We start from the raw sequence: 26178 nt of genomic DNA on the forward strand, positions 1-26178 counted from the left end.
TCTTTATACACATAAAAATTAACTAGAAAAGGTTCCTGAATCCTGCTTGCTCAATCTCTTGGGTGAGCTAAAAATTGTGGTATAGGAATTTTCCTGTATTTCTGTTCAAATGTTTAAAGGTTTTGCATGATGCCAAAGTACCTTTGCACAGCGTGTCTACAAAAAGATTGATCACTCTTAAAAATCAGGCCCTGAATTCTTATTTTATAAATTTATACTTGAAATGATGTGCAATACATTTATAATAAGAAACGTAGGTGCCTCTTATCCGATAAGTACCTCATCTCATTTTTGGTTTCACCTTGGAACTATTCAGCTTTGCAGTTCTCTTAGCTAACTTGCCCTCTCGATGACATTCTTTTTCAGATAAGCAGCCCTACTTAAAAAGTGTTGAAAAATTACTATGGCAATTCCATTACCAGATTTTGTTTTTAAATTTATCTGGGATCTCAGTAAAATATATTTTAACATGTTTTGATATGACATGAAGCACAATACCGTGTGTGAGAAAAATGTCATGGTAATTTTTCACCAAATTGCAATTTATAAATATTTACAGTTAAATTAAAATAGAAAAAATATTCACATTTCTCTGATTGAAATAATCAATTAACATATAACAGTTGTTATGACTACTTATTCTGTACAGTAAAATAACCTCTCCTTTTTTTTGGTATTTTTTTCCCCTTATATTCAAATTTATTCTCTTATACTCAAATTTGCTGATTTTCATGGTATGGTTTAGGAAAAAAAATAGAAACATTAAGGTGAGATTCATGGCTGGATACAGTTTTTTTAGTCTTGAAATATTTTTAATCTTTAATTTTTTCTTTTTGGGTACCAAAGGTATGTGTCATGGTGTAGAACATTTCAGCCACTTTACCAACCCTCACATTCAGAATAAATCTCTTAGTTTCTCAGTACTTTGTTCTTCAGAGATGGTATAAATCAACATAGTTCCATTAAATACAGTAGAACTAAAAAATTATATTAGTAGAAGTTCTGTCTAATATGTTGTAAGCAGGAAGTTTCATTTAAGTTTTCAGGCATCCTCATTATAAATTTTCTCTGTGTTTCACAGTTAAATATCTAGAAGTAGGATTTTGGCCCAGCTTCTATGAGAGGGCCTTTTAGATCTCATTTCATGTGTAACAGGTTTTGTATGCCAAGTCATTCAGTTGTCCAGATGTTCAAGATAGCCACCTTAAGAAAATCATTCCTCCTATCTGATAAATGTCAATGGAAAGAAAGTGAAAGTGTAATTACAACAAAAATAACACTGTTCCAGGTTAGTTGAGGACACAATTTCATAACAGTATTCCTTAATAAAATTATGCTAAGCCACAAACTAATGTTCAGTCCTTTGCATCCACTAAGGATGGTATCATCTGAAAGGGAAGAAGGTATAATTCACTTAGACATTTTTTCCATGCAGTAATAGCACATGAATTATCATATGTTGTGTTATCTACAGCATTTAAACTGCCTTAAACTTTAAACCTGAGCATAACTTTCTATTCTACAAAGATAGGATACAAGATTTCATTTCAGAAAAATAAAAAAGAAGCAACAGGTTAGTAGTTGGATTCTATAGCTCCCTCAGCACCTCAAAGATTCTTCTCAGATACAGAGACCTTTGACATGTTTAAAATATAGTATCATATTCATATTTTTTCATAACCTTAGTTCATGGTTTAGTCTTTCCACAATCAAAAATTTTCCATTGAAAATTATCCTTCAGAACATTTTCCTAAAGAGGTGAGAATAACTATCTTAAAGAAAACTCAGCTAGATATGCACAGTGATGGGATATGAAAGTATATACAAACTAAATATCCTCTGCTTACTCCATCTCCTCTTTCCTCCATGAGGAAAATGGGAAAGGAACCAAGCAATGTTTTAGAAAAATGTGACAAACACTTGTTTCATTCTCATAAGGTTTGAGTGTAAGATACTAAATTTATCATGCTCTTTTGGGAACTGTTGTGCATTTTTAGGCAGTAATTTATAATTTCAATTATATAGTAATGAAAAATGCAGTGTCCAAAATCTACTTCAGTGTAAAGCTTTTTTAAAGCTGACGTCTGTTATACAGTGTGATCTCAGTTCAATTAACATTGAAAAGTGACTCCATTTTAATCATCAGCTTCCATCTGTTGATCAGAAATGGTAAAATTTTATCTTTCAAGCAGATTCATATACTTTGCACCTGCTTTTGTTAAAAAATGCAGTCACAAAACATTACACATTTCATAATAAGGCCAGAACATGAACAAGAGCCAGAAAGGCTGTCAAATAAGATAAACCTCATTATTTGTGTGAGAATCCAGATGTGACCTCATTTTAATGCTGATTCAGATGCTTCAGTACATACAAAATCCACATTAGCACTCTCTCTCTAACCTTGATTTGAAAATAACTCAATTGCAAGAAAAGAATTAATACTAAAACATAGAAAACCAAGCTGCAGAGCAAAAGTAGCCGAACTTATGTTGGCTGGGATTTACTGTCTGCCTAATGGTTGCCCTGGGGACACAGAGCAGGGTCAAGTCTCCATCATATACAAATGAACCACATTAAAAGGCATTACTCTTAGCCCTGAGAGGTGTGTAAAGATATACTCCAATTTCAGACACTACAGATGCAACATAGCCATGTGTTTGGTTATGAATTGTCTTTCTTTTCTATGCTTACTCAGTCTAGTTCAACACAGTCCATGGTTTAGTGTCCCTACATATTACTGAAGAAAAAATGTTAAAATATATCAATTATTTTATAAATAGTTTCTCTTGGTGAAAAAAGCATCCTTTCCATTTGTGACACAGTATCTGGGACAGAGACTCATAAGAATATGACTTCAAGTTTCCAACAAGTAAGAGACTACTGTAAGGTCAGAAAAAAGCCATAACAGACATTTTCAAGCATGCCCACAATTGATGTCAAAATAGAACATGTTAATTTCAGTATAGGGAGTCTATTAGGTGCATTAATGTTAACAACCTGTGTAACACACTGGTTATCGTATGGGGAAGCCAATGCGAGCAGCAGCAGTCATTGCCATGTGCTGAGAAGAGTCCCTTAGGAGTGTCTGAGAGGTTACTGGCCCCGCCAAGCACCCTAGGGCTATGTGTAAGGATGGACCAGATAACAGGCAATTGGTCTCATGAGAGGGATGAGAGGCAGCTGAATGGTACTGGCAGTTCCTATGGACACTTCAACCCCCAGGAAGCCACACATAAGTAGCTCCTAGGGAGCACTGTGACCAGGGAGAGCAAACAGGGAGCAGAGCCTGAGGGGAATGGTGCAGAAGTTTGTGTGGGAGGGCGCAAGAAGGGCAGCACTCTCTGCCAGTTGTCGGCTGCTGCCTGCTCTGCTCACCCACAGACTTAGGCTACTGCCCAGCTAGCTGTTGGTTGTGCAAACCTACCTAGCAGCTTGAGGTCTTCAAGGAATTAGAAGGATTTATTAAGCAGTGCTTTGAGATATTCAAAAGCATGGTGGCAGAGACCACGTGAGGGCTGTGCTCTGCAGCAGCTGGGAACCATCTACCTAGCCAGGCTAGCCTGGGACTAAGCTGCTCTCCTGGTGGAGACCTGTAAAGTCCATGCCCCACACACCTGGGTGAAAGAGGGTGGAAGCTCCACCTGTGCAAGGTGTGCTGTGGTGGAGTCACTCAGGCACTGGATGGAAGAGCTGCAGGAGGAATTCAGCAGGTTACTTTGTATTAGGGAGAGGGAACAAGAATTAGGGCGTTCAAGGCACTGCAATAAGAAATATTAAGGCCCCATGGCACTGACCTCCAAGGACCACCAGACAAAGAATGTCAACAGCGAACAGACAGCGCCTTGGAGAATGAGATGCCATGGTCACTGGTAACTCACGGCACCAGGATATCACTTCAGCAGCAACAGATATGAAGTGTTGGTAGTGGATTAAGCCAATGAGCAAGACTCACAGGGACAAACCAAAGGTGCAAAGGAAGCAACAAGTGTTAGTAGTGTGTGACTCTCTGCTGAGAGGCACTAAGGCATCCTTCTTCTGGCCTGATAACAGTCAAGAGAAGTTTGCTGCTTGTCAGGATCCAAGGTCCAGGATATCACAGAGAAACTGCCACAACCGGTAAAAAGCACAGACTACTACCCCTTACTTGTCCTCCATGTGGGCATCAGTGACATGGTACAGCATAACATGGGCAATAACAAGCAGGACCCAGCTCCCTGGGGGCACAAGTGAAGGAGACAGGGGCCCAGGTTATCTTGCCTTCTATCTTGCAAGTCAGAGCCAGAGGTGTGGGCAGAAGTCAACACATCATGCAGATCAACACCTGGCTCTGTGGCTGGTGTTGTCACCAGGGCTTTGGCTTCTATATTCATGGGAAGTTCTTAGATGATTACAGATTATTTTGGAGAGATGCGATCCACATATTTAGAAGAGGAAGGATAATCTTCTCTGGCAGATTGGCTGACCTGGCAACAAGGGATCTGGTAACAACTGACATGGAGAAGGCTGACGTACTCAACAACATTTTTGCTTTCACTGGCAATTGCTCTTCCCACATCTCTGGAGTCCCTGAATCTCAAGGCAGGGACTGGAGAAATGAAGTCCCAGCCATCATAGCAGAAGATCAAGTCTGAGACCATCTGCGGAACCTGAATATATGCAAGTCCATGGGACCTGATTAAATACATCCCAGAGTCCTGGGGGAACTGGCAGATGTAGTCACTAAGCCACTTTCCATCATATTTTAAAAGTCATGGCAGTCAGGCAAAGTCCCCAGTGACTGAAAAAAAGGAAACATCATGCTTATTTTCAAACAGGGTAAAAAGGAGGACCCCAAAACTTACCAACCAGTCAGCCTCACCTCTTTGTCCAGTAAAATAACGGAACAGATCCTCCTGTAAACTATGTCAAGGCATATGGATGACAGGGAGGAAATTAGAGACCACCAACATGACTGCACTAAGGGCAAATTGAGCCTGACTAATCTGGCAACCTTCTATGATGGAGTGACTGCATCAGTGGATGAAGAGAGTAGCAACTGATGTTATCTATCTTGACTTCTGTAAAGCCTTTGACACTGTCCCAAATACCATCCTTGTCTCTAAACTGGAGAGATATAGATCTGATAGATGGACTAATCAATGGATGAGAAATTGACTGGATGGCTGCATCCAGAGGGCAGTGGTCAACTGCTTTATATCCAAATGGAGATCAGTAACACATGGTATCCTTTAGGAGTCCATATCGGGACCAGTACTGTCCAATATCTTTATTAATGACATAGGCACTGCACCCTCAGCAAGTCTGTGGATGACACCAAGCTGGGTAGTGCAGCTGATCTGCTAGAGTGAAGGGATGCCATGCAGAGGGACCATGACAGGCTTGAGAAGTGGGCCCATGTGAACCTCATGAAGTTCCATAAGGCCAAGTGCAAGGTCCTGCACCTGGGTCAGGGCAATTACCAGTATCAGTATGGAGGTGTGATGAGTAGATTGAAAGCAGCATTGCAGAGAAGGCCTTGGGGATATTGACAGATGAAAAAATAGATATGAGCCTGCAACATGCTCTTACAGCCCAGAAAGCCAATTGTATCCAGGGTGACACCAAAAGCTACATCCAGCTTTGTGACCAAGACACAAAGTGCCACAAGTCTTTGTGGCACAAGACAGACGTGGGCCTGTTAGAGCAGGTCCACAGGAGGTCCACAAAAATGGTCAGAGTGATGGAGCACCTCTACTATAGAGACAGGGTGAGAGAGTTGGGATTGTTCAGCCTGGAGAAGAGAAGGCTCTAGAGAGACCTTATTGTCACCTTTCAGTACTTAAAGGGGGCTTATAGGAAAGATGGGGACAAACTTGTTACCAGGGTCTGTAGTGTAGGACAAGGGGTAATAATGGTTTTAAACTAAAAGAGAGTAGATCTGGATTAGGTATAAAGAAATTTTTTACAATGTGGATGGTGAGACACTGGAACAGGTTTCCCAGAGAAACTGTGGATGCCTCATTTCTGGCAGTGTTCAAGGCCAGGTTGGATGGAGCTTTGAACAACCTGATCTAGTGAAAGATGTCTTCATTCACAGTAGTGGAGTTGGAACTAGATGATCTTTAAAGGTCCCTTCCAACCCAAACCATTTACAGAATCACAGAATCATAGAATGGTAGGGGTTGGAAGGGACCTCTGGAGATCATCTTGTCCAACCCCCCTGCTTGAGCAGGGACACCCAGAGCAGGGGGCACAGGGCAGCATCCAGATTGGTTTTGAATGTCTCCAGGGAAGGAGATTCCACAACCTCCCTGGGCAGCCTGTTCCACTGCTCTGGCACCCTCACAGGAAAGAAGTTTTTTCTCATGTTTAGCTGGAACTTGCTGTGTTCCAACTTGTGCCCATTGCCCCTTGTCCTGTTATTGGGCACTACTGAAAAGAGCTAGTCCCATCATCCTGACACCCTCCCTTTAGATATTTATAGGTATTGATGAAATCTCCTCCCTCAGTCTTCACCAGGCTGAACAAACCCAGGTCTCTCAGCCTTTCCTCATCAGGGAGATGCTCCAGTCCCCTGATCATCCTTGTAGCTCTCCACTGGACTTGCCCAAGCAGTTCCACATCCCTCTTAAACGGGGGGCCCAAAACTGGACACAGTACTCCAAATGTGGTCTCACTAGGGCAGAGTAGAGGGGAAGGATAACCTCTCTTGATCTGCTGGCTTCACTCTTTTCAATGCATCCCAGGATATCATTGGCCTTCTTGGCAACAAGGGCACATTGCTGGCTAACGGTCAACTTGCCCACCAGCACTGCCATGTCCATCTCAACAGAGCCACTAATTCTATGATTCGATGATTCTATGAAATAGTAGATACATGGAAATATAATGAAAGGTTGAAAGAAAATGAAGGCTGTCATAACACTGTCTTTTTATTTTCCACAACCCCTCATTGTGTGACATTTGTTTACATTCTTCTGACATAAAAGCTTTAGATTGACAAAAATAGAAAAAGACAAAATTCTCCCCACCCAGTCAATGTAATCATTACAGAAAAGAGTAAGTTTTTCTTAATCCTGAAACAAGAATAAGTTTCTGTACACAGAAAAGTGCCGCTTTATACCAGTGGATATGAATTAAGATTGAGACAACTGTTATTTTCTTGTAAAAATTTGTAGCGTTAAGACGGAAATTGCACTATCTTAAAAGAAATCAGCTATAACATTTTTCTTTACTTTGGGCATGTTTCTTTTACTGTTTTCAGTCACTAAGTGAAGTTGTCTGTAAGAAATAAAGAAAACAAAGAAAGAATTAGCAGAAAATACTGATGATTCAGGCTATTTATAGAGTGCTTAATATTTTTAGAGTGCTTAATAAGCTTCAAAAATTGCTCAGATTTTCTCTTGAATTTTTTTGTAAGCAAGATACTCATCATACACATATCAGCCATATAAACCTTCAGAAAAAGTCCATTATTTATCCCTTTATATAGTTTGATTGTTTACTCATTAATCTATGAATAATTCAAATATGCTTAACCTATTTTTGTGTCTAAGGAAAAATGAGCAGAAAAATAAAACCTTATCTTTCCTTCTAGAAGTGGGTTCATGGATCATTGTTGTCAGTAGAGTTTTTTCAACTGCTTTCCATTCTTTTGAAGTGAGAATCCAAAAACAGTTACTAGAGGTAGGTTTCTGAGTCTTCTCAAGTCAAATGTACTACAAGATACATCTTGATCATATGCCATTGCTAAGAAACAAAATAATAGAATTAAGATTTGGCTGACTTCCTGAGGAAAAACTGAAACCATGAAAATTACTGGTTTTGTTCCCAGAACTATTAACAAATTTGGGGTAAATTCACTGTATACCTTTGACAAGGGGAAAAATCAGTATAATACTGAAAAGAACCACTGACACAAGAGGTCGTCCATGGTAGCTGGTAGTTTGGATGACATTACATCAGTAAGAGAGTCTGCACTTGAAAACACAATGCAGTCTAGCACTTTCAGGAAATTAGTTTAAAATCTCTGCTGCCAGAAATGAGAGTGACACTAATGCTTCTGTTTTTGGGGTGAGCGCTCTAGCCACTGTCTGACTACAGTAGTTGAGTAAATCAGACCTTTTATTTAGGCTTTTGTGGTCCAGCCTCCCCTAGAGCCTTCCCTGAGCCTTCTCCCACTCCTGCCCATAGCCCAGGAATCCACTTCAACTCAGTCTGGGGCCATCGGTCGCTACCTGCCCCACAGACAGTTCCTGCAACTCCCAGAACCCAGGTCATGGGATCCACCAGCCCTCCCTGCACCCTGATATACACTGCCAGCATTTGAGGAGCTGTCTTGTCACCTTAGGAATTCAAGTGGAAAAAGGCTGCTGTGAATCACATGAAATTAATTAAACCTTAGTCTGGCAGGTTATCTGAAAAACTGGGACAGATATTCAATTATTTGCTCAGACTGTATTTAGGCTTCAGCAACAACAATAAATAGATATTAAGGGAATATATGGGCATGCCAGTTGGAAAATAAGAAGTTTAGAAAGCAAAGGCATTTAGTTTAACAATAATGAATTTAATTCACACAAGTATAGGCTGCATCGTTTGGAGAAATAGCAATGCTGTAGATACAGTTCATCATTTTCTGAGAGGAATAATTTCTTTCTTAGCAAGGAAAGGGAATAAGGAGTGGGATAAAAATCACATTCTCTAGTTTCAAGGTTTCAAGACTTTGAGCACCAGATGTGTACCCCAATTATTTTTAATTTTACTCTCAATATCTTCCTGCTGTCATCTAGCATTACTTTAGACCAGTTCAAAGTATGTTGGTAAAGATTAATTGCTAATGATGGATTTTTATTTGTACTAGATTTGTGTGGCATTATGCAATCCAGGAGCAGTAGTACTGAGGTTAGTGTTGTTAGAAGAAAGAAAAAGCACAAAAGTTAATATAACCCATCTTATAAAAATGTCTTGTGGACAACAATCAGAGGAGGAAAAAATAAGTGTTACCTCTAATAGTTTGTGAAATCATCTTGGAAAATATCTCACTGCAGTGTCTTAGACTGATACAAAATTGGTTCGTGGCTTAATCTGCCTAACATGGAAATATTCAGGTGTTTGGAGGAATCTATTCTGTTTGGTATTTATGGGGACTCAGGAGCTATGAAATTATGTTTCCACTTACCTGAAGTGCATAAAAAGTACTGTAGAGCAAACTTTCAATTATTTGCTCCTGTGACTTTATAAAGTTAAATAACCCAAGGGCAGAACTATGATAGACCTTCATATCTGTGCTTTTTTCATCATAGCAGCTGAAACCTAACAATGAGTGTAAGTGGCCAATAATATGCGAGGGGTGAGAGCTGGCATGTCAATCAGCAAATTCCTGGACCTGATCTTTCACTACAAATGCTCTCTGTGAAATGAATCCTAGAAGGACTAAGAATAGGCAACTGTCAGACTGTCCATATTATCCCCAGCACAAACTTCACAATGGGCAAAACAGGCACCGGTACTTGCTGTGTTTGAGACATCAGCTCTCAATCATATCGTGACTAAATGCCTGCCATTCAGACATACTTTTCCAAGCCAAGGTTTTTATAAGGTACCCATTTATATACACTCTGTAGATGTCATGTGCATATGGGTGTGGATGAACATGCATAAAGAATATATAGTATACTTCTTTGTCCAAAGAAGCATAGCTGAAAAGGCTGCATAACCACAGTTGTGGTCTGGACATACACAAGACATTTCTAAAGCTTCTACCTATCCATTGTCATTGAATAAAAGAGTACATAGGGAAGTATGCTTATGTCTTGGGATGGGATGAACTCAAAACTTTTCCATTTTTAAGCAGAAATTTATTTAAATAGCCGCTATTCTTTAGTCTAATCTGGAAAATGGCTCACTTTGGACCTTGAGTCTGACATGCTAAAAACTGTAGAGGAAATGAAAAGCAGGTTTTCTCAGTACCTCTGAAAAACTATAGTTAGAATTATATATGGAGAAATAGTTAAACATGCAGATATGAACAGGTTAATCAGCACTAACTTTTAGGGAATAGCACAATAATGTGTGCTCTATTGAAACCTGTACCTTGTAATGAGCAAGAGATCTTACTTAAGGGTTCTTTGGACGTTATGAGTATTAATTAAATGTAAAAAATGCACTACCAGATGAAAAACAGAAAAGTTATCATCAGGTGAAGATGAAAAATGGCATGGAAGTCTCCCTAGAAAAAACAGTGAAGATGTCAGTAGAACAGATATTTAGACTAAGAGTTAAAACTTATCCTGACTATACTGGCACAAGAAATGTATAAGCTAGAAAAATGAAATAAATATCTTCTTTACTTGCCTTTCTTTTTGTAAGAATTATGCCCTACCACATTTTGAGGAACACCTTGTAATCCCAAAATCACAGAAAAGGAAGTCTTAAGTGTGTTTGAATAACAAATCATTTCTCTCAGGAACATCATAAATTTACTCAGAATTGCCATCCTAATACATTTCAACAGCATATTGAGTAGCACAGAAGAAAATTTACCTGGCACAAAGGCAAATTTTCGTTACAACAGAGTTATTTGTTATGAAAAATAGTCTCCTCTGCTGACAGATATGAAGTTACACTCTCTCCTAAATCCTAGAGGAAAATACCTTTTTGGTATTATATTATCGTAATTCTCTCTGCTATTACTGTTTGTTTATTATTTATCATAACACCTATGGAACTTCTTCATGATCAGGTCTCTGACTTGCAGAGCACTTTGCAACCACAAAACATCAAAGGCTAATGTTTCATAGAACTAGTAGTTTTTCTAACTCATCTAAGCAGAAAGAGAGAAGCTCTTGTCCTCTGCATAGTAATACAGGACATGAAAAGATGTCCCCACTTGTTTAACTGTGACAAAATCTTCCATCCAAAACTACTGAGCTTCAGCCCTGCTTTCCAGCCAAACCCCAGATCATCCCACTTGCTGCAGTCCAGACTCATGTCCTCCACACCAGGAATCTCATGTCATTGATGTAAAACATTGATTAGCTGTAGTGAACACAGCTTACTCTTTTATTATTTAAATATCTCAGTGCCTTTCACTTCTCCATATCTATTATAAACATGCTTAACATCTCCATGACATGTTTATTTTCTTTTCAAAAATATGTATATCCAGTAGCTAAAATCTTCCTGTATTTTTCATGTACCACTGACAACTGTTATTGTCATCCAGAGGCACAATTCACTGGGTGGCAGTTAACTGCCAAAGCACTCGGCCACATTGTCTGCCTGCCACATCTCGAACTTGCAGCTTCTAGGGGCATATTTTAAAGTCAGAAATGCCTGTGATTCTAAGGGTATGCCACCTTTGACAGAGTAGTCACAAAGTGCCGACAATAGTAGTAGCTAGCTAATCCAGTGTGTTGTTATTGTAAAAGAATCACTGATTGTGACTACATCAGTGGACAAGGGAAGAGCTATGGATGTCATCTATATGGATTTCTGTAAGGCCTTTGGCACAGTCCCCCACAGCATCCTTCTCTCTAAACTGGAGATATATGGATTTGACGGGTGGACTGTTTGGTGGATAAGGAACTGGCTGGATGGTTGCATCCAGAGGGTAGTGTCAATGGCTCAAATTCCAGATGGAGGCCAGTGACAAATGGTGCCCCTCAGGGGTCTGTACTGGGACTGGTACTGTTTAATATCTTCATCAATGACATAGACAGCGGGACTGAGTGTTCCCTCAACAAGCTGAGCAGTGCAGCTGACACACCAGCAGGACAGGATGTCATCCAGACAGACCTACAAGCTGGAGAGGTGGACCTGTGAGAACCTCATGAGGTTCAGCAGGGCCAAGTACAAGATCCTGCACCTGGGTCAGGGCAACCCCTGGTATCAGTACAGGCTGGGGGATGAAGAGATTGAGAGCAGCCCTGCAGAGAAGGACTTGGGGATACTGGTGAACAAAAAGCTGGACATGAGCCAAGAGTGTGCGCTTGCAGCCCAGAAGGCCAACCGTATCCCCTGGGCTGCATCAAAAGAAGCGCGGCCAGCAGGTCAAGGGAGGTGATTCTGCCCCTCTGTTCCACTGTGGTGAGACCCCACCTGGAGTGCTGTGTCCAGCTTTGGAGCCCTCAGCACAGGAAGGACATGGACCTGTTGGAGCAGGTCCAGAGGAGGGCCACAAAAATGATCCAAGGCCTGGAGTACCTCTCCTGCGAAGAAAGGCTGAGAGGCTTGGGGTTGTTCAGCCTGGAGAAGAGAAGGCTGTGGGGAAACTTAAAGGAGGACTACAGGAAAGATGAGGGCAACCTCTTTAGCAAGGCCTGCTGTGACAGGAAAAGGGGTGATGGTTTTCAACTAAAGGAAGGTAGATTTAGACTGGATATTAGGAAAAAAATTTTTACTATGAGGGTGGTGAAACACTGGAACAGGTTTCCCAGAGAGGTGGTAGATGTCCCATCCCTAGGAACATTCAAGGTCAGGTCGGACGGAGCTCTAAGCAACCTGATTGGGTTGAAGATGTCCCTGCTCAGTGCAGGGGGGTTGGACTAGCTGGCCTCTGAAGGTCCCTTCCAACCCAAATCATTCTATGATTCTATGATTCTATGATTCTATGATTCTATGATTCTATGATTGTCTATGAATAGAAGCTTTAGACAAGCGTATTTGTGTCCCCTAAAGATCATATATGCCTGTGCGAACTTGCATACGGCAGTTTTGTTTTGCCCTATATCTCTTCCTTGAGCAAGTGTAGGGTCCTACACCTGGGGAATAACAACCCCATGCACCAGTACAGGTTGGGGGTTGAACTACTGGAAAGCGGCTCCACTGAGAAGGACCTGCGTGGACAGCAAGTTGATCATGAGCCAGCAATGTGCCCTTGTTGCCAAGAAGGCCAATGATATCCTGGGATGCATTGAAAAGAGTGAAGCCAGCAGATCAAGAGAGGTTATCCTTCCCCTCTACTCTGCCCTAGTGAGACCACATTTGGAGTACTGTGTCCAGTTTTGGGCCCCCCGTTTAAGAGGGATGTGGAACTGCTTGGGCAAGTCCAGTGGAGAGCTACAAGGATGATCAGGGGACTGGAGCATCTCCCTGATGAGGAAAGGCTGAGAGACCTGGGTTTGTTCAGCCTGGTGAAGACTGAGGGAGGAGATTTCATCAATACCTATAAATATCTAAAGGGAGGGTGTCAGGATGATGGGACTAGGCTCTTTTCAGTAGTGCCCAATAACAGGACAAGGGGCAATGGGCACAAGTTGGAACACAGCAAGTTCCAGCTAAACATGAGAAAAAACTTCTTTCCTGTGAGGGTGCCAGAGCAGTGGAACAGGCTGCCCAGGGAGGTTGTGGAATCTCCTTCCCTGGAGACATTCAAAACCAATCTGGATGCTGCCCTGTGCCCCCTGCTCTGGGTGTCCCTGCTCAAGCAGGGGAGTTGGACAAGATGATCTCCAGAGGTCCCTTCCAACCCCTACCATTCTGTGATTCTGTGACTCTTCCGCCCTTTCTAGTATATCTCCTGCTCCACTCCTTGACTTTCATATGTCTCCTTTCCACTCATAATATTCATACAAGAAAATCCACTCAGGAGATTTTAGTGAATTAAAATTTACTTCACATTAGTGTGAAAACAGCTTAAATTAATCATTTATCCTGCAGTATTTACTGACTTACAGCTAACAGTCTTGCATTACAACTAACAGTAAAGGTCAGTTTGCATGATTCACTGTTAATTTGTTTTCATTTAAACTAATTTACTTAGAATTTGTACAGCATTTTTTCCCTAAGGGAATACAGCAGAAACTATGACCTGATGACAACAGAACCATTAAATTATAACAGATTTATTAATAAAAGATTCTTTCTGCAATTTGTACAAAATCTTGGGAGATATTAGCAACTTATTTATGTAAGATATGGAAAGTACATCTGTAATAAAATTGCAAATAAATTAAAACTTTGCCTAGGGAGACTGTATGTGGTCATAGTTTTAAAATGATTGACAGATACATTAACATTGCTTGCCCCGGGAGAAAGATAATGAATTCCATGTTTTGCCTTTTTTCCCCCATTTCCAAGGACAATGTTAGTGCATTCTTTTGTTTGTGATGTTTAACATTGTCATAACTAGTTGACTACAAAATGCAGTCATTTACAATACTGGACTTGTTAATAGCTAATTGGGTTATTGTGACTTTCCTTTAGATTAGGAGACACAGAGCTAGGAAAAAGAATGGGTTACAAGCTCAAGAAAAAGAAAGAAATTTACTTCAAGAACATGCAGAAAAGATATTTTAAGTTTCACTTGATCTTTTGTTAGGATGTAATTTCTTCAATTGTTGACTGGAAAACCAGGGAGCAGATTTAATATGCTTTTTAAATCAGATGTCCTTCTTTGTAATTTCATTTATTTATTGCAACATGAGCAGTAATGCACCTTGAAGTATTGCCTAAATCCCCTTTTCTTTCTTTTTCCTTTTCTGAAAAGTGATGTTAATTCCATCAGTAGAACAATACCATACACAGCAAGATCATAATAAATTTTCTCATAAAAATTCTCAGAAATTAAAAAAATGTCAAACATGATATACTTGATTTCCTATGTTATCACATGTTTATAGAAACCAACACAAACTTGTTTTCCAAAGTTCTGATGCAAAGTGTACTGTAAGCAATAAGAAATTGTTCATTCTAGCTTAATAGTCTTTAAACGGGAGTATCTTGTCCCCTTTGTCATATAAACCCATTAGTGATAGATCCTAAATTTAATTATAAAACAACTTAATAGCCAAAGTAATCTACTAACCATTAGAATAATAGCCTGTCAAATCTAAATATTGGGAACATCCCATAAAAGATGGATTATCTAATAAACAGCTAATTAAACATTAGTGTCTGTGAGACCTGGCTGGATATGTGTCTATTCTTGTCTCATAATGTTAATTGACTTTATGAACAGAACTGTGTTAAATATGAATAATTTCTTATGGAATTTAATTGGTGGAGTGATCTAGCAATACAATACTTTTCACATACAAGAGAGCTGTGAGCATATTTCAAGTTTTCTCCAATACAACACATCCCAGGAAATGTTATGGTTTTATTTATCTCTCTGGAGCTATGAAAAGAAGAAACACTTCTTTCTTCTTTTTTTTTTTTTTTTGGTGCAGAGCTCAGCAATATGATTTTTTTTCCCAGCACAAGTTCCTATAGCTGGGAAGGCCTGTGAGAACACCTACATGAGCTGAGATCTGGTGAGACTTCACTCTAGGTTACTAGCATTACCTGAGAGTGTGTCATTGTGCAGAGCTCTTCATAATCTAACTTAGTTTATTAATTTCAAATTTAAACCATCTTCATTAAATGATTTTGTGCTGGATTACCTACTCTCTGTTTAATTTAATATCTTGACTCCCTCAAGGGGCAATAATAAATAATAAAAATAAAAATAATAAAAATCTTCCCCTATCACTACCCAAAACCAATAGGGCACTATGATAAAATATGTCCCCATTATTTGTTGTCCTAACCCAACCTAGGTTTAATTTAAAGTCTGAAGAAGTTATGATATTATGTGTTATAACTCTGGAAAGTCTCGATATCATTATAAGATTTTAATATCCCTTTTAATTTTTCTCATTTCATGTCTCCCAACACCACCCTGGATAATGAACTCCACAGTATTAATACAGGTACTGGAAAAATCTATATCCTCAGGTTTTTATGTTAGTAGGTACACAGAGATTCCTACCTTACTGTTTTTAATGTCATTGATGATCAACTTTTCCAAAGAAGGAATATTTTAAAGATGGTAAATAAATAGTAAATTATACAAATAGCTTTTTTATGGAACTGCAATGAAGATATTAATTTTCTGTCAACAGTGCACAACTATCTACAACAGGCAGCTTTTTGTCTACACTACAGACCTACAATAGACAGTATTTATACCATGAATACTTCTCATTCAGTATGGTAAAAATTGCTTCCTTTGCTATCTTTCAAATAAGTCTGTTTTGTTCTGTATCAGTTATTACTCATATATAAACAACAAAAAGAACTTTATATTTCTCTAAAATAGAGGCTATATACGTAAATTCATTTCATAGTATGTGTTTAGAGGCCACATGGTCCTTTTCCATAGTTTTGGGTATCAAAATACTACGGCAATTTTTACTATGTTGTACTCTTCAAATGCATGACTGAAGAAGGGTAAATCTTGCTGACCAAAGTAAAAAGAGGGGATGGGCAAAGGCTGTTCAACAGAGGTAAAACCAGAACAGTTTCTGTCATGATGTTTTGCAGTGTTAAAAACCTGCATGTCTCCATTGAGAAGAGTTTCTTCTCTTTCCTTGGATTTGGGTACTTACTTTTACAGCCTCACTCTTGTTTTGATGATTGATGAGACTTCCAGCTGTAATAACGCAAAGAGGCTTTTAAGGCAAGATATTCCATCTTTAAGATGTATCTGCCTTAAATTATTCATCTTTCCTTTCATACCTCTGTGTTTTATTCCAAAAGGTGAAGAAGTTTTATTCGGAGATGCCTTACAAATCTTATCCTGCTTCACATGTCCTGCTACGCAAATGAATGTACAGCCTCAGTTCTCTGAGTCTTTTTCACAACAGGACTTCAAGAGAATGGACAGGCTGGTAATACCCTTAGGAATATTGCCGTCATAAAGACCACAAATAGCTGGCATCTTCTGCACAGTTCCTGGTAAACTAGTAAGGTAGACTTGGGTAGGTCAGGTCAGATTAAGAAGTGGTTAGACTTATGGAACTGCATAACTAAAATGAGAAGAGACCTTAACCTCCAATATAATAATTTTGAGCCATTAGAGTGAATGGCAGCTGTCCAGCATTGATCTCCTTGACCCAGCTAGGTCCTCAGCCTGCTCATATGTCATGGACATGTTATCACCACTCTTTCAGGAAGTTCTTCTGCACTTCTGAGTTGCAGAGTTCAGATACTTTTTTTGTTTTTATTTTTTTAAGCCAGTATCATTACAGACACTTTCATGCTTTAAATCCCTACCGACTTCCAGAATACTACTACCTCTTTGATATAGGCACTGAATTTGGTAAAGCATAAGGCATTTGTAAGGGAGCTCGGAAGCATAAATAAAATTAAAAAAACAAGCTAAATGAATATAAGGGGTGTCAACTTAGCATTCAGTAAGAGCAAGGTTCTTTTAGAGCCCAAGACTTTGACGAAGCTTTTGAGGAGGAAGGGACAAAGACGATTAGGAGGGGATTTATCAAAGGTAGGCCAAAGGGATACAGGTGAGCTAATTAAGTGTCTCAACTGAACCTAAATTGATTTTCTCATTTATTCTACTGCAATTACTATAAGCTACCACCTAACATTTACAGAGAGTACCAACTGAATACAGAAGTGAATTTTTACTATACCACCTTGTCTTCACCACTCCCATTCATAAAATACAGACCAAATATTGTAGGCTTTATTTATAAAAGCATTACTACTCTTTCACTAAATATTTCAGGTTTTTATCAGTTAAGCCTCAGGCAGAAAATAATTATGTAATTATCTTGTTTGGAAACAATTTTCAATTTAAAATTCTACAGGAAATTAAAAACCATAGATAGAGATTTTCAAAAGCTGAGAAGTGAAACCAGCTATGATCCCCTCCATTCACACAGCATCAATGGTGGTGATCTGGCCAAGTACTCTAACTGATTCTGTGGAGTGCAACAAGAGGTCTTTGTTTCTTTAAAAAGTGAAACACATGTTACACAAAACATACCTACCTCAGGAATCCTATGGCAAATACAGTGGAGCCAGGAAGAGTATTAGGGGAAGTATCATATACCCTGACTGCATTCACATTCTTCCCTTGAAATTTGCTTACTGCAGAGACAGAGTATCAGGCAGACAGGCCTTTGCTCCCATATTGTTATTGTTGTTCTCATGTTCTTATCGTGAGATAAGTTTTTTCTTTACTTTTTGATCTGTACTGAAGTGCCATGTTTTAAACTGTATTTCGGCAAAGTTCTTTGGAAACAACTGTTATTGTAACATACAATACACTAGAGTTTATGCCGATGTGGAGATTGTGACTGAAATCAGGTTGAAAAGGGAAGAATAATGGAAAGACTTCACTAATCTTCTTAAGCTTCTATTTAAAGAGTGGTGGTTGTTATGGTATGTGGTTTTACTTTTGAATTTGTGGAATGGAAAAATTGTTTTGTCCCGTCAGCTTTCAACATGACTCACACTCACAGTTCAAAATGGGACATAAGGAAAGATTCAGAGCACCAGTTTTCATAAATAAACTATATGATGGAAAGTTTAGTTATCTAATTCTGAAATAAATGAAGCAGAATGGCTATATACTACTAGTGAACTAACTCTAAAGAAGCCAGTAAGTTACAGCACATCCCCACAGACTCTTGTATCAGCCCAAAAAGCAGTACAAGGACAGAAACAAACATCCAGAGTTGGGCGAGATTTTCTAAATGAAATGCATATTTCAATCAGCGAAGGTTATGCTAAAATATCTATCTATGCCATATATTTTCAACAGGTATTATTGTTAAATCAAGGCATTCACAAATACATTCTATAGCTCTATAATAGTTATGGACTTCAGTAAAAGTATTATCAAAATTTTCTTTTATGTTTTATATAGAGCACTTCTTATAGATTATCAAAACAATCCTTTTAGGTGTTGGTGTTCAGGAATGTACTATCATTAGCAGTTATATTTAGGTAAAATGGTACTAAAAATCAAATTTTATACCTGTTAGCACACACTAATACCAAGAACCCCCACCTAATTTTTAACTTCATGAGAAAGGACGAAGGCTAATGCAATTCTAAGGAAACCTGCAATACTTTAATTATAATTGGAGTTGACACTTAAGACCTTCTGAGTTCTGTTTGTTCTCTCACACACAGTATTATGATTGTCATTTGCTGTATTCTCCTGAAGCAAGAAGCTTATGTGACAACTCCATAAAACTGAATTGCATTCCTAAGTGAGGCTGAAGATTAAACAGTGAAGGTATGGCCACACTGAAGGGTGAAAAGCAGCTCTGCAAAGTGAGGGCCCATGCAGTGCTCACAGAACAGGGCAACAGAGTTCAGTGCCAGGTGTTACAGGGAAAGATCTGTCACCCAGAAAAAATGGGTTGTTGGAGTTTTTTACTTATATGTATTTTCAGCAACATATTTAGTGTTCTGGATATGCACTATAATATTATTTTGTCCAATTTTGTAACAAACAGCCCATAAATTGCAAAACTTTTTACATAGTCAAGCAATGGATTTTTAAGAATACAATTTTTAAAGATTTGCTGTAGCTAATAACAGAAATTAATAACATAATCTTATTTTTTTAAATTAAAAATTAAAAAATATATAAAATATCAGCTAAACAAAAAATTAACACGGACAAAATCAGCCCACAAGGCTGAGAAAGCCATTGATACTAGTGAATGGTGTTTGAAAGTTGACCCAAGAGTTATGAACACCTGTCAGCATTGACAAATTACCCTGGAATAAACAGTTTAGAATTTTATTATAGCATTTTTACAGGACTCATAAATGCCTTTCCAAATACCTTCCACCATATGTTTGCTTCATGTTACCTATAAAGCTAAAGTAATTTATAAGTCTGCCACTTCTCTGCAAATTGGTGTTATGAGTGGCTTAAATTTGTCTGATGCTGTGGGAAAAAGTCATTGAATTTTATGTTATCTACTTTCTGGATGAGCACATCTGCCAAAATAGGTTGCTCCAATGAGTTAATATAGCTTTCAGACAACTGAGGGTTACCATAGAACACTTTCAATTTTCAGATGGACTTCATTCAAAAGGCTACTGAAGAGGAAATAGGTTAAGTCATTTAAATGTTCCTCTGCACACTTTTACATTCTCTCATAAGCATTTTTAAAAGTAGTCTATTAAAAGCAAAAAATTGAACACAGCCAAATGTGTAAAATAAAAATTGGAACAAAAATAACGCTATGTAATTCCACTGAGATCAGGTGGCTTCTAGGCTATGAACTACTTATGAATGTCCAAATAACCAGTCACAAGAAGAGTGCAACATCAGGAGCTGAGTAAAACCAGTTTTGGAGATAACAGAGAAAAAACCCAAGTATACAGCGTGTGTAAAACATTACATATAGTGAATGTGGATGTGAATTTGTTTGTACTGTGGACTTGCAAGCCAATGGATAATGTATAAAGCATGTCAGCAAAAATTATGCAAGGCAGATCCTGGAGCGGGGAGAAAGAAACCATCAACACAACATCATCCTCTTACCCACGAAGCACCTAGGATGCCAAAAATTTGCCATTGCCCTCCCTCCCAGACTGAAACCATTGATCTTAAGTGCCAAAGGGGCAGTAGAACATAATTACAGGGTGAATTCTAGAAATCTTGAGCAGATATATCACCTTACCTGTATAAAATGTGTTAGCATAATGATAACTGCTTTAACAAAATTATTTGAAGAGATTATTAAGACTTTACTTAGACTAACAATAAATTCCTCCTTTGCATGCACAGTGTGCTCCTTTTGGTCATAAGAAGAATCTGAGTATAACATACTGGTTAGAGTTGAGGCAACCCATTCTGTAACCTGGATTCAGCAAATTCATAATGTACTATTACAACCCTTTGAACTAGAAAAAGCACACAATAATAGTTATTTTGTGTGTGAGCCATGGAGCACCACATAGGAGCTAGAGAAGACCTGAGACAAGTGCCTTGTAGTATTAATGCACATAGCTTCAAGCAATGTGGGCCCAGGTCACACTTCATTACTTGGCCTGGGGACCAGAACTTACTCTGCGGATGAGTGTATGGGCAATGTACTACATTTAGAAATGTTCATGTCATCTAAGATGCCTATATTTGCATGTTAATAAAACCTACCTATTTATTTTCATATTCAGATCTTTGTCAATGAATCCACTCTCTCTTTATCTGGTCTTTTGACTATTCCAATTTTAAGTTCTTGTGAGAATAGGGTGTACTGCAGTATCCTTGGCACTGCTGGATTTTGATATGGGTTGAGACCTCTGAACACTACTGACATGTAAACAAATAATGACAATGAAAATATGACAGTTTGACTGAGCCTTTCCTCTAAAATGCCACATCATTCCTATCATTAGCTCCTTTTTGTCACTTCTTTGCTTTTCTTTTTCAAAGGATGCTGCTGAGAGCTTAGCAAATTTTGCAAATAGAAATTGATACTTGAGGAATCAAATCGAGCAGGTAACAATGCAAATACTATGGCCGCATACGAAAATACAGAAACTGCCGTCCAAATATATTTTTTGAATGCAGTCTTTTTATTGTAAATCAGTAAAGCTATAAGGACACTGGTATGGAGTCGTGGAAAAGAAAACAACCAAGAAATAAGAATCAGACTTTGGTGTTTTGATTCTGCTTGTCAACATCGATGAGGTTTTGGTCATAGGAGTGGGATGGATTCCTAGGTTTTTTAAACGCTGTCTTTTCAAAGGCTTTAAAGAGCAATTTCTAAAAATCCCAGGAACTTTGTCAGTGTTACTGAATATTTTTTCTTGATATTTTTATATTTTTTTTAATTTGCTGTTTAAAAAGTCTTGTAAATCTAAACCTGTTGCTTCCCTCCTTGTGCATTCTGTATCCTGTGCATTTTCATTTTATGTTATATCCATTACTGACTGGTTCTTGCTATTTTATGTATCTGAATAATTTCCTATACACATAGAGAGTTATAGTACATGTATTACACGAAATAATTCACTTTCCATTTAAATAAGATCCACCTAATGGTACTTTCCTTTAACCATTATGTTTTGCCCATTGATTTATAAATAAAAGTATAAATATAAGTAACAGCTATAGAGAATATTTTCTCAAAACCAATGCTGTTTACTTAGTTATCATACAGGACAAGTAACAGTTTTCATCTTTTGAATTTCTAAGCGTTTTTGGTTTTGTAAATTGCTTGAAACACAGAGAATTGCATTGATATTATTGCATTATTGTAATTGCTCTGATTCATTCTCACATGTGGTCAGACCTTGAAGGGAGGAAATAATTATAAATTATTCTGCAGTGAATTTCTCCATAACCGTTCTTTAGCAGGGAGCTGGATTTACTTCCAGAGGCATGAGCCACAGGCTTTCAAGCATACATGGAGGTCCCCTCCACATACTTAATGGAGCTGCACTGCAAAAAACTCTGTTTTACACAATTTCTATAAGGATCCCAGGGGAAAGAGAAAGGGCAAAGAAAAAGATCTGATTAGAGTAGTTGATTGGAGTAGTTCATGTTTTCTAAAATATCTAGAGATATTTGTCAAGGAGTCAGCCCACGATATACCTTCCTAACTAACTGTTAAAAAGTTAGGAGAACCATTCATGGAAATTAAGACAAGATCTTGGGAAAAAGAGAATAATCATTTCTGTTTAAGGCAGAATGGGAGCCCAAAATGGAAAGACATAATGGAATCAGGGAAGATATGAGGGGAAAAGGAGTAATGTTGCTGAAGTATACAGAAGAGCGTCTTATTGTATATTGTAGGAATGAAGGGATAAGAAACGTCAGAAGTGGTAAGATGAAATATCCAAGAATCTATGAAGGAGTCAAAATAAAAAAAAAAGTCCAGGAATGGTATACAAAGTATTAAAAACAAAATTAGTTTTTAAAGATAGAGAACCATGATATCTTTTGCTGCTGGAAAGCAAAAAAACAGAATAACTTGAAACATACTTTCACAGCACATTAAAGTTTACTGATGAGAGTTTACTGCTTCCTCCAGCAGCTCTGGGACTTGGGCATTCTCCTGCCTGGCCACTGTAGCCCAGCCTGGGGCACCTGGAGCACCTGGGATCTCCAGCCCAGGCCAAGGGATGGGGCAGCTGATTTTCTGTTTAAAGATTTAACTGGTAGTGGGGCTGAGAGCATATCTCAGACACACATGCACACAGAGAACAGTGATGGTGCCAGCTACACAGCGAGCCATAGACAGAGTGCTGCCTTCAACAGCACCCACAAAAAAGACTGACATAAAACATATGAACAGACAGTGCCTTCTCCTCACCAGGTGGTCTACTCATGACTCATGAAGGCACACACACAACACTCTCTAGATTCACAAACACTTTCATGGATCCTCCAAGTACTGGCATGGCACTTCTGCCTGTCCAACATACCTGCCCAGATCCTGGGTCTCTTACCTGCCCCATGGGTCCCCTACTAGTCAGCTGGTCTGTCTTTATGCTTGCTAGCAAACATGCACACACTCATCCACTCATCTCATAGACAGCCCATAATCACAGGTCTCCCTCAAGTACCAGCATGGATGTCTGCCTGCCCGACACCCCTGCTAGACCCAGGGCATCCTACTTGTCCCTAGTCCAGCTTGAAGTTTTTGAATGAACTACACACCCCTACACACACCCCTACACACACCAGGTTTGGGGAAGGTGCAGACACGTGCACCCCTGCCAGCATCTGGCACATGGGCTGTGACCCATGGTCCCTCTCCCACCACCAGCAGAGACCCCCACACTCACCTCACTCGCTCCAGTTCCTCCCAACCTCTGACACTTGGGACATACCCCATTCCCTCCCCAGAGGCCGGACCAAGACCCCCACCTGCTCCAGTGTCTAGCACTGAGACCCTGCTCCCTCCAGCCCTTGACACCACAGTCCACACCTCGAATATCCCAAATCCTCATCTTCTTCCTGTTTTCCCCTTATCAGTTACAAAGTCCACGTTGACTTTCTCCAAAGCTGTGCCTGGAGTTTCTTTATGGCTCCTCAACTAGTTCATGGAGCAGGTGGGGGGTCTTTGGCATTGTCGCTGTTATCCCTCATATAGTAGGTTTGTGTCTCTGTGTGTTTTGGGATTTTTTTTTTGCTCCCCCTTTACTTATTATCCCCTTTGCCCTGAAAAGGCCTTTCCTTGGATAACTTCAATGAAGCATCTTCCTCTGAGACTCCAAACACTCTTACAATTAGTTTTAAAAGGTGTGTGGAAACACACATTTTTATCAAAATTGGATATAAAATATTATGTATATACAATTTGCTTTATATATGGTAGATGAAAAAACTCCTATGTAAAGGAACATGACAACTCTCATTAATAAGTCCTTCCCACACATGGATTCTTGGGGCCCTCTGAGCTACCCTCAGAAGGGGGAGAAAAATCTGCAACTTCTGTATCTTTTCAATATCACTGACTGTTAATACCTGTTCAGCTATCGCAAATGGTCTTCACAAGAGAAAACGTGTACAATTTCCTTTTTCTCTGTGCTATAAGGAAGGCAGCAAGAAAGGAGTTAACAATCCTAATTTTGATGCTACTTATAAGGTATCTGGGCCTCTTGCTTCCACAAATGTCATCTGAAATGGAAAGAAAATGACACACAACTTCAGCAACATGCTAAGGGTGAAATACCTTTTATTAAGCTGTCTACAGAATCAGTGAAATGTTTGACAAGGAACAATATGTGTTAAGCAATGTTGTCTGACTGATTTTTAAGGCAAAATGGAAATTATATTTCCAGAGACAGCTGGTGGGAAAATGTTCTCATAAACAAAGATCAGGACATGCCATTTTATTTGTCCTCCTTTTCATCCTCCACTTCTTTCCATACAGTACAATTGTCTTTCTAGGGAGGAATTCTTCAGATTCAGCTTTGTTCTAATTTAAAAGAAATGCTTACAAAGTAATATATACTGGCAGGACATCTACAGTCAGAGTAGTACAAAGATAACTACTTAGGAGAAAACAGAACATAATTAGACCATGTAACAAGATGTAACTCGTTTGTGAAGATACAAATCATATGCCTAAAATTGCACCTTAGATGAAAAAAAAAATCTAATTCTTCTGATGATACAGCTACTTTTAGCCTCTTTCCTAAGAAGCATATTTTTCAATGTTTAGAAAAAGTGATGATGCTTTAATTAACTTATACTCAAGTTTTAAAATTTGCCATGATGTAAGGACTTCACTAACAGTTTTTAATACTTTGTCACTCATTTGATTCTGGTGCATTTTCTGTGATTAAGCTCTTTGGGATTTTTGGCTGCAATCCTCCTATCAATTATTGATTTTGCTGGGTAAAAAAACTGAGTGGATGGCTGCGCCCAGAGAGTTGTGGTGAATGGAGTTAAATCCAGTTGGTGGCCAGCCACAAGCAGTGTTCCCCAGGGTTCAGTGTTGGGGCCAGTTGTTTAACATGTTTCTCAATGATCTGGGTGAAGGGAGTGTTGATCTGCTCGAGGGTAGGAAGGCTCTGCAGAGGGATCTGGACAGCCTGAATCCACGGGCCAAGGTCAATTGTATGAGGTTTGACAAGGCCAAGTGCCAGATCCTGCACTTGGGTCACAACAACCCCATGCAGTGCTTGAGGAAGAGTGGCTGGAAAGCTGCCCAGCAGAAAAGGACCTGGGGAGCTTGGTTGACAGTCGGCTGAGCATGAGCCAGCAGGGTGCCCAGGTGGCCAAGAGGGCCAACAACATCCTGGCTTGTACCAGGAAGGGTGTGGCCAGCAGGAGTAGGGAGGTGATCGTGCCCCTGTACTTGGCACTGGTGAGGCCACACCTTAAATACTGTGTTCAGTTTTGAGCCATTCAGTACAAGAAGGACATTGAGTTGCTGGACCATGTCCAAAAAAGGTCAATGAGGCTGGTGGAGCATCTGGAGAGCAGGTCTTATGAGGAGTGGCTGAGAGAACTGAGGTTGTTTAGCCTGGAGAAAAGGAGGCTGAGGGGAGACCTTATCGCTCTCTACAACTACCTGAAAGGAGGTTGTAGTGAGGTGGGTGTTGGTCTCTTCTCCCAGGTCACTAGCGATAGAACGAGAGGAAGTGACTTCAAGCTGCACCAGGGATGGTTTAGATTGGATATTAGGAAAAATTTCTTTACTGAAAGAGTGGTCAGACATTGGAACAGGCTGCCCAGAGAGGTGGAAGAGTCCCCATCCCTGGAAGTATTTAAAAGACATGTAGGCGTGGCATTTCATGGCACGGTTTAGGAGGCATGGTGGTGTTGGATTGGTGGTTGGACTTGATCTTAGAAGTCTTTTCCAATCTTAATGATTCTATGATTCTATAATTCTAGCAAATGTTCTGGAAATTTGTCAAGAACTGCTGCATCCTAGCTTTGATATGTCTTTACAACATGGTGGTGTGACTACTGGAAAT

Source organism: Phalacrocorax carbo, chromosome 1, assembly GCF_963921805.1.
Source record: "Phalacrocorax carbo chromosome 1, bPhaCar2.1, whole genome shotgun sequence".
NCBI classification, from domain to species: domain Eukaryota; kingdom Metazoa; phylum Chordata; class Aves; order Suliformes; family Phalacrocoracidae; genus Phalacrocorax; species Phalacrocorax carbo.